The sequence below is a fragment of the Electrophorus electricus genome, unplaced genomic scaffold (assembly GCF_041902795.1).
Source record: "Electrophorus electricus isolate QZ-2024a unplaced genomic scaffold, ASM4190279v1 Scaffold125, whole genome shotgun sequence".
NCBI lineage: Eukaryota > Metazoa > Chordata > Actinopteri > Gymnotiformes > Gymnotidae > Electrophorus > Electrophorus electricus.
This window is the reverse complement of record NW_027658407.1, coordinates 195,256-205,670: the sequence shown is the minus strand read 5'-3', so window position 1 is coordinate 205,670 and position 10,415 is coordinate 195,256. Positions and strand designations below refer to the sequence as shown.

General features: G+C 42.4%; 1 pseudogene; it reads right to left on the bottom strand.

Moving 5' to 3' along the window:
• Positions 1-1,525: 1,525 nt before the first annotated feature.
• Positions 1,526-6,433, bottom strand: LOC145654139 (NLR family CARD domain-containing protein 3-like; annotated as a pseudogene).
• Between the last annotated feature and the right edge of the window lie 3,982 nt (positions 6,434-10,415).

Here is a 10,415-nt window from a genome sequence, read left to right as displayed (position 1 = left end):
TTTGTAATTTTTCTAGAAAGTTTGTGAAACATCAGATGGCCTATAGCACTATTGAGAAGGAGGCCCTTGCGCTCCTCCTAGTGTTACAACATTTTGAGGTGTACCTTGGTGGTCGTCCGGGCCCCATTACCATATACACTGATCACAATCCGCTCGTGTTCTTGCAGAATATGGCTAATGCCAATCAACGCTTAATGCGTTGGTCTCTGATTAAACAAGTGTTTAATATTGACATCAAACATAAAAAGGGTTCAGAAAATGTAGTGGCAGATGCTCTTTCCAGATGTTGACGTTTTGGGCATGTTTTGTTGTTTGTGTATGGGGAGGGGTGTTACGGAAAGGTGTGTGTGTGTGTGTGTGTGTCAGTGAGAGAGGATAATGACTGTGTGTGTGTGTGTGAGAGGATTCTGATGGTATGTGTGTGTGCGCGCGCGTGTGCATGAGGATACTGACTGTGAGTGTGATGATATTGAGTGTGTGTGTGTGTGTGTGTGTGTGTGTGTGTGTGTGAGGATACTGACAGCGTGTGTGAGAGGATACTGACAACATCCTCTCATGCTGTGTGTGTGTGTGTGCTTGCGTGTGAGAGTGAGAGGATATTGACTGTGTGTGTGTCTGTGTGTGCCTGTGTGTATGTGAGAGAGAGAAAGTCAGTAACTCACTGTAGTTTCTCCAGTTTACAGTGTGGATCCTCCAGTAGAGCAGAGAGCTGCTTCACTCCTGAGTCTCCTGGTTTATTGTGGTTCAGATTCAGCTCTCTCAGGTGTGATGAGGGGTTTGACCTCAGAGCTGAAGCCAGAGCAGCACAACCTTGATCTGTAATACTGCAGTTATACAGCCTGTAGAGAGAAGGAGAAATTCCTCACACTTACAGATCAGTATACATACACATGTTGTGATAGTGATGCAGTGATGGTGTGTGTGTATATAGAGAGAATGAGTGAGTGAGTGTGTGAGTGAGTAAATGTGAATCTAATTAATACAGTGATGGAATGTGTGTGTCAGAAAGAGGAAGAGGGTAATAGCAATTATATCTGTGTGTATGTATTTGTGTGTGTGGGGATATTGACTCCATGTTTGTGTGTGCATGTGTGTGTCTGTGTGGATACTGAATGTGTACACGTGAGAGGATACTGACTGTGTGTTTGTGTGTGTGAGAGAGAGAGGGAGAGAGAGAGCTTAATGACAGTGTGTATTTGTGCGTGTGTGTTTGAGGATACTGACTGATGATATTGAGTGTGCGCATATGTGTGCGAGGATATTGGGTTTGACTGTATGTGTATGTATGTGTGCTTGTGTGTGTGTGTGTGTGTGTATATATAAAGAGACAGTAAATCAGTAACTCACTGTAGTTTCTCCAGTTTACAGTGTGGATCCTCCAGTAGAGCAGAGAGCTGCTTCACTCCTGAGTCACCTGGTTTATTGAAGTTCAGATTCAGCTCTCTCAGGTGTGATGAGGGGTTTGACCTCAGAGCTGAAGCGAGAGCAGCACAGCCTTCATCTGTAATACTGCAGTTATCCAGCCTGCAGAGAGAAGGAGAAAAACCCCTCACATTTACAGATCAGTACACGCACACACACCCTATGCTAATGAGCATGTGCGCACACACATGCTTACACAAATGCAAACACATAATCACAATCACACTGCCTCACCCCCACACAACCACACACACAAAAAGTTACAATGTGTGGTGTTGGGGGGGGGGGTGACACACTGTGTGTGAGGTGTGTTAATTCAGAGCACTGTTAACAAGAAAATAAACAAATTAAAACTGCTTCTTTGTTAGCTCCACTGCTCACTAAGTTTGGAAACAGTCCCACAAGTCAACAGGCAAACAATACATTGACAGTGCAAACTGAATTACTATAAACTGATCAAAGACACTAACAGTATAAACAGCCACTGATTCAGACACTAAAGTATTGGAGGACAGACAGAAGTGTCATGGTACAGCCCCTAACCCCTCAAATGTGTGCGTGTGCGTGTCTGTCCGTATTGCCACGCCCTCTTGTGTTGTGCACCTGATCCTTGTTGTGTGTAATTGTCATGAGTGTATATAAGTCTCGTGTCGTATCGTCAAGGTTGTCGGTGTTTGACCTATGTAGTGTGTTTGTGTGTGTTGAGTTGTGCTTATGATTAAAATGTATGTTATGTTTAACGTGCCTCGTCCCCGCATCCTCCTTAACCTGTTAAACATCACAGAAGGGTGAATACAATTTTATAATCATGGAGTTCCATATTCCTGTGGAGGAAACTGAACAAAACTGTTAGTTTGTGTAACAGAGAAAGAAGCAGTGTGATGATATTGTGCAGAGATTAAGTGCAGGCAGTTCACACTGAGCAGTGGGGAGTGATATCCACACAAACCCCAGAAGAGGAGAAAGCCCTGGATATACTGGCTCATCAGTGTCTCTTAGGATAAGAGGAGGAACTGATGTGTGTGGAGAAGAATGTCCATCTCCATCCCCTCAGCCTGTCTCTCCACAGTACCCTTCACCTGCTCTAGTCCTGCTGCATCTGCTGGGTGTCTCAGGCAGGACCCAGCTGAAGATCACCACTTGAGCCTGAGAGAGCAGCGTTTGTGGGTGCAGCCAGGAGCTCATATTAATAGAAGACGAGAAGCTACTCTTTAACAAAGTTGCTCTTTTAGAGACACACTATGCAAGGCCTTCAATATCAGTTTCAATAATCTTGAACAAGGGAAATGTAAAATATTACCATGTATTCACTGAATAAACATGGATCAAAGATAAATAAATAAAGATTTATTTATTTAGTAAAGACTTGCTTAGTAAACTATGATTATTTTCAGACACAACAGTGACTAGTCAGAGAGAAGACCTGTCATTTCTTTTTTTAAACAGTTTTAAGGGATTGCTTATATTTGCCAGGTGTCACGGTTGGCCGGGCATCCAGAAGGAGGGACACGCCCACTCCTGCTAGGGAGCGCACTACATCCCTGCCTTGTTCCCAGTCCCCTGCCTACTAATCACCTTCACCTGTCCCGTGTTCTCTCTCTCTATTTAAACTCACAGGTCCTGAGAGAAAGCGCTGCACATTAGTGGAACGCCGGACTACTCACTTCCACCCTGTACATCGCTACACAGAGTGTTAGGACTGAGTATCGTTGATAATTTGTTGTGGTTTTTCACGTATTGACAATGCAGAATAAAGAGCACTTTGGCTCAACCTTGCCTTTCGCTTCCTCTGTGCCGCCACCATCACAACAGGTATTTATGTTTTCAGGTTTGTCCATCAGCTGGTTTGAATATGTGGACTATTATGGGTCATATACAGAAGACTGAACCCATTATTCTGAGTTGTAGTCCAAACTCTGGTCTATGTAGTTTTGTTCTCATCTTCCCCCACTGCTGTGCTCATCTTTGTTCTCACTGTCAGCGGGAGGGCAGGAGCAGAGTCCAGCGCTGGTTTGTATAAAATGGGAAAAAGTCTCATTTAAATACGAGGAACAACAACCAGTCCACAGTCCAAAAAGCAAACAGTGTTAACAGGCAAAGGTCAGCACTAGGAAGACCAAACAGCAGACTTTGGTAAAAAGGGCAGACACACAGAAACAGAAACATGTTCAGGAAAAGTGGAAAAAAAAAACAAGACTACTTTGCATACACCAGCTCAGAAATACAACTCAGATGAGTAATTTTCTAAAGTTAGTTACACATTCTCACCTACACTGGGCTACACAACAGAATTTACTCTAATATCTTTGTAATTATAATTAATTCAGGTAAATTTATTATGTTTTACACATGTTACATCTTGGCCTGCATCTGTTTCCATAACTGGCTGTGAAAATGTGAAAGAGAATGTTAATGTGGGTAAAAGAGAGATGGTTGTGTGTGTGTGTGTGTGTGTGTGTGTGTGTGTGTGTGTGTGTGTGTGTGTGTGTGTGTGTGTGTGTGTGTGTGTGTAAATTCTTTAGGATTACTGAGTGGTTCAGCTAACACCTTAAATAGTAATTAGGGTACATGATACATTAGTTACAAAGGGGTTTAGGAAACACTTACAAATTAACAAAAGTACCTTATGATGGATATCATGATGTACTAACACCAGTGCAGTAATGTGTTTATGAATGAAAATACTCACACAGCTTTTCTGGATGCTGTGACCACTGGAAGCAGTCTCAGTAGACATTCCTCTGATGGGTCATATTTACTCAGGTCAAACTCATCCAGCTCCTCTTCTGAGTTCAGCAACACAAACACCAGAGCTGACCACTGAGCTGGAGAGAGACTGGCTCCATGGAGACAATGGTCACCTCCTCTGCTTAGGTATGTCTGGACTTCCTGTACTAGAGAATGATCCTTTAGTTCATTCAGACAGTGGAACAGATTGATGGATTTCTCTGGAGAGGGATTCTCCCTGATCTTCTCCTTGATGTAGTTGACTGTTTCCTCTTTGCTGTGAGAGCTTCTTTTCCTCTGTGTCAGTAGGCCTTGTAAGAGAGTCTGATTGGACTCCAGTGAGAGACCCAGAAGGAAGCGGAGGAAAAGGTCCAGATGTTCATTCTCACTCTGTAAGGCCTTGTCCACTGCATTCATAAGGAAGTCAGACATGGTTGATCTTTTAAAGAGACCTTTCTTTTGCTGTTTCAACACATTTTTTCTTTTTGGAGATGAAGGAGAGATATGCATATAAAGCAGCCAGAAACTCCTGAATGCTCAGATGCACAAAGCTGAACACCTTCCCCAGGTGAAGCCCAGACTCCTCTCTGAAGATTTGGGTACACACTCCTGAGTACAGTGACACTACTTTGACATCAATGCCACACTCTCTTAGGTCTTCCTCATAGAAGATCAGGTTGCCCTTTTCCAGCTGTTGGAAAGCCAGTTTTCCCAGTGCCAGAATTGTCTTTTTAGTCTGTTGAGGATCAGTGTCAGTGTTTCCATGGTACTTTCTATCCTTGTGTTTGATCTGAAAGATCAGAAAGTGTGTGAACATTTGAGTCAGAGTCTTGGGGATCTCTCCACTCTCTGCTTCACCCAACATTCTCTCTAGAACAGTGGCTGCAATCCAACAGAAGACTGGAATGCGACACATGATGTAGAGGCTTCTTGATGACTTCATGTGTGTGATGATTTTGTTGGCCAGGCTCTGATCACTGATTCTCTTCCTGAAGTACTCCTCTTTCTGAGGGTCACTGAACCCTCGTACCTCTGTTACCTGATCAACACACTCAGGAGGGATCTGATTGGCTGCTGCAGGTCGAGAGGTTATCCAGAAGAGAGCAGAGGGAAGCAGATTCCCCTTGATGAGGTTTGTCAGCAGCACATACACCGAGGTCGACTCTGTTACATTCCACAAGTTCTCATTGTTCTGGAAATCTAGAGGAAGTCGACACTCATCCAGACCATCAAAGATGAAAATGACTTTGTAAGCATCACAGTGTATTAATTGTAATTGTTTTGTTTCTGGGAAAAAGTGATGAAGCAGATCCATCAGACTGAACATTTTCTCCTTCATCAAATTCAGCTCCCTAAAAGGAAGTGGAAATATGAAGAGGACGTCCTGATTTGCTCTTCCTTCAGCCCAGTCCAGAATGAACTTCTGAACAGAGACCGTTTTCCCAATTCCAGCAACTCCTTTAGTCAGCACTCTTCTGATGGGTTTGTCTTTAAAGAGGTCATTGCATTTGATGGGTGTCTCCTGTGTTGCTGGTCTCCTGGATGCTGTCTCAATCTGTCTCACCTCGTGTTCATTATTGACCTCCCCACTCCCTCCCTCTGTGATGTAGAGCTCTGTGTAGATCTCATTCAGAAGAGTTGAGCTTCCTTGTTGGGAAATTCCTTCATTAATTATTTTAAATGTATCCATTAGTTTGTGTTTGAGATTTCGTTGATATTCAGAGAATAGCTCTAATAAACAGAAGAACATGATCACAAATATTTTATTTTCTTGTTATCTTTGATGTTGAAGTTTATCAAAACCATTTATCAAAACCATGAAACACTTTGCACAAACACAGAGGACAAAATTTAGTTATAGTGATACTGTCATCATAAAGCCATGATCCAGAGCTCTTACTGGTCTGTAGTGTGTTAGCGAGGTCTATCTGGTTCATGTTCCCCAGCACATGCAGTGTGATCTTCAGCGCCCCCTCTCTGGCACTGCTCTGATCCTCCTCATCCTCCATCTCTCTCTCAGAGCATGCTGGGTAATCTGGACTCAGCAGCTTCTTAAACTTCTTCAGCTCCTTCTTCACCGGAGAGACGACTTTGTGCTCCAGCTCCTGGTTAGGAATAAACAGCAACAGACAATCAAAAAAACACCACCATGTTACAGAGAGAGATCACTACATGATTTTGTTTCATGATGGAGAACATTCTGGCAGTGTTTGGGTAGTTACTTAAAAAAAGTAATGCATTACTCATCACTTATCTAAAATTGTAATGGGATTACTGTACTCATTACTTAATGGAAAAAGTAATCTTATTACTTCTGTTACATCCTAAAACCCAAATATACTAGAAATCACCCCCACACTTACATACCTTGAATATGGACTCCAATTGTTTTCTGTAGGTGAGTTCTGCTTTTTCTCTTTGTACACTGTGGACAAACACAACAGAGCTTTATGGAGGAATATGTAGCACATTCATACCTGCACAACACATGATTATACAGACAAGTAGATATTATACAAGATTATATATTATCAACACTTGTGTTTCTGCATTTCATAATAGATCTGTGATGCTGCCTGGTGTGCGGCAGCAGAAAGGATCAGGATGCAGGTGTGAGTGTAGAAACTCAAAAAGGCATTTAATAGAAAGTGAAAGTAAAGCAAATGTGCTAAACACACTCAGCCACAAGAAAACAAAGGTCAACAAACAAGAACAGGAAGACAGGAAACAGGAGAAGTATATACATGGAGGAATCTGGGAAGAGAACAATGCAGAGACTAAGGACAAGTGGCTGAAATGGCAGGTGGAGTTAGGTCAGAAAGTGGCAGGAATGGTGGGTGGAGTTAGGCTGAAAAGTGGCAGGAATGGTGGGAGGAGTTAGGCTGGGGAGTGGCAGGAATGGTGGGAGCAGTTAGGCTGGGGAGTGGCAGGAATGGTGGGAGGAGTTAGGCTGGGGAGTGGCAGGAATGGTGGGTGGAGTTAGGCTGGAGAGTGGCAGGAATGGTAGGTGGAATTAGGCTGGGGAGTGGCAGGAATGGTGGGTGGAGTTAGGCTGGGCAGTGGCAGGAATGGTGGGAGGAGTTAGGCTGGAAAGTGGCCGGAATGGTGGGAGGAGTTAGGCTGGGGCTTTGGCAGGAATGGTGGGTGGAGTTAGGCTGGGGAGTGGCAGGAATGGTGGGAGGAGCAGGGAGAAGGACAACACACAGATGCAACAATAAACAAAGGACGACACGGGAAAGCAAAACAGACAAAAGGGCTCCTTTACAAGATGATTTGTTAGAAAATAAGTACATTTTATTTATAGAGCACATTTACCACAACAGCAATGATCAAAGTGCTGTGGAAAGTTAGGAAAAATATCTTAACAAAAACCTGTGAAATGTAAAACAAAAGGAAATGTGCCATCAAACATAAACATGGACAGAGAAATGAAAATGTCAGAGTAAAAAGAAGTGTTTGAAATCTGCACAAGAGGGAGCAGAGCTGATATTCAGAGAAGGACTGTTCCACAGCCTCAGTGCTGCAACTGAACAGACACAGTCACACTTCAGCTTCAGTCGAGACTGTGGAACAGACACAGTCACACTTCAGCTTCAGTCGAGACTGTGGAACAGACACAGTCACACTTCAGCTTCAGTCGAGACTGTAGAACAGACACAGTCACACTTCAGCTTCAGTCGAGAATGTAGAACAGACACAGTCACACTTCAGCTTCAGTCAAGACTGTGGAACAGACACAGTCACACTTCAGCTTCAGCCGAGATTTTAGAACAGCCAACAGCTGATCTGAACAACTCTGAGTGCCAGTGAGTAGATGACTTGTTCCTAAGCATGAACAAAGAATTTGATTTTGGGAAATTTCTCTGAACTTGTAAAAATTATTCCTAATAACAGAATTGATTTGCTGATCAAATCTGAGCTCTGGATCAAAGATAACACCAAGATTTTTGTATTTCTAGGAATAATACAAGCAGATTAATCAACTGTTACACAAGTGTTAACCCCTCACTATCTATGTTTACATGTACACCCATGATCTTATATTAGTCTACAACTGTCTTACTTAGATATGATCATGTTAATATTACAGTCTGATTGTTATAGTGTGACATAGTGTCTTAGTTGACCTAAGCTTAGGCTGATTAAAACACGTGTTCTAGAATAATATTAGCCAGACTATGTGCACATGTAAACACACACTGATCCACGGACTAAACATTTGTGCTACATTTCTGGCAAAGCCTGATAAACATATTATACATATATTGTACATACATTGTTTTATATATATATATATATATATATATATATATATATATATATATATAGAGAGAGAGAGAGAGAGAGAGAGAGAGCGAGAGAGAGAGAGAGAGAGAGAGAGAGAGAGCGAGAGAGATAAAGAGAGAGAGAGATATTTCCTTATGTACCCCTGTTTTTTTCCCTCAGTTTGGACAGAGCACTCTCAAACCATTTCACTGCGAGTTATCTATGTACATGACAAATAAACCAAACTTGAAACTTAAACTGTAATCAAGAGAGTTTGTTTTTGTCTTGTCATTAAAAGAGGAGCTCAGCAATGTTCGGTAACAGCATTACTACTGTAACTAAATCCAGCTCATCTACCTACAGCTTGATCCTGCCCCAACTCCTCTTCTTAAGTGTTCTTCTGCTATTTCTCCCATGTCTTCTCATTAATGCTTCCCTTCGGATTCTGTCCCTACAGCTCTCAAAACCTCAGCTTTAACTGCCATTCTTTATAAAACAGGACTAAATGCTGCACTACTTGATAATTACTGACCCATTTCCAGTCTCCCCTGTCTAATCAGGGTTCCAGCCTCTCAACTGCAATCTTTCTTAAATACTCAGGATCTATTTGAACCTTTCCAATCTGACTTCCATACTATGCACAACACTGAGAGAGCCCTGTTACATGGTTTCAATGATCCCCTTCTCTCTACTGACTCTGGTGCCCTGTGTGTTCTCCTCCTTCTAGATCTTCTAGATAGAAGTGCTGTGTTTGACACAATTAAACCATAACATACTTATCAGCTGCCTCTCAGACATTGGGATAACTAATACAGTTCAAGAATGGTTTATCTCCTATATCTCTAATAGATCACATTTTGTCACACTTGGTAAACACAAATCACACACTGTTATCGTTACCCAAGATGTTCTCTAGGGATCGGTGCCTGGTCCTCTCCTATTTAATCGATATGTTGCCCCTTGGTCAGATTATCCGCAGGCATGGTCTCCGTTTCCACTGTTATGCTGATGACACTCAGATTTATAGTAACACCAAAGGTAACACTACCTTACCACTTCCTGCTTTACTCTCTTGTATCAAAGATCTCAAACAGTGGATGAACATAAACCTCCTAGAGTTAAATCCTTACAAAATAAAATTTTAGTTATTGGTTCTAAATCCATAATCGCTAAATTAACTGATTTTAAACTCAGTCTAGATGGGTCTTGGTCAAATCATCAACTGCATTTTGGAACTTTGGTGTACTCCTTACTCTTTCAACCCCACATCATGTCAATGGTTAAAAATGCCTTTTTTTTTACAGTCACAATATCAGTAGACTTAGGCCCATGCTCTCCAGACAAGGTGCTGAAACTCTGGTTCATGCTTTCATCACATCCCATCTTGATTACTGCAACTCTCTCTTCATTTACATCCCAGAATTCTCTTAGATGTTAAAAAATGTCAGCCCACAACACCCCAATTCTACATCAGTTACACTGGCTCCCTGTCCCTCAACACATTCAGTATAAACTCGTCCTGCTTACATTCAAAGCTCTGCATGGTCTTGCACCTCCCTACTTAGCTGAACTCCTACATCCATACTGCTCCACCCATACACTTAGGTCTTCTGATGCAGGTCTTCTCTCTATCCATAAGTTAAGATTGGTCTCTGTAGGGGCAGATATTTTAGTGTCATGGCCTCAAAACTAAAACTATGGATGAACTGATGGAGCTCATGAAGGGCTTCATAATGAGCTGAGTGAGTTTGATCAGGTGGGATTGGGAGTGAGGAACACTGTCCTAAACCAGGAGATCATCAACTCTCATCAGAACACTCTCCCTCTCTGAAGTGTAAGTGGAGGACTCCATCTTACCTGAGCTCAGGAGAACAGTCACATTCCCTACATCATCCTAACCTGAGCTCAGTAGAACAGTCACATTCCCTACATCATCCTTACCTGAGCTCAGTAGAACAGTCACATTCCCTACATCATCCTTACCTCAGCTCAGTAGAACA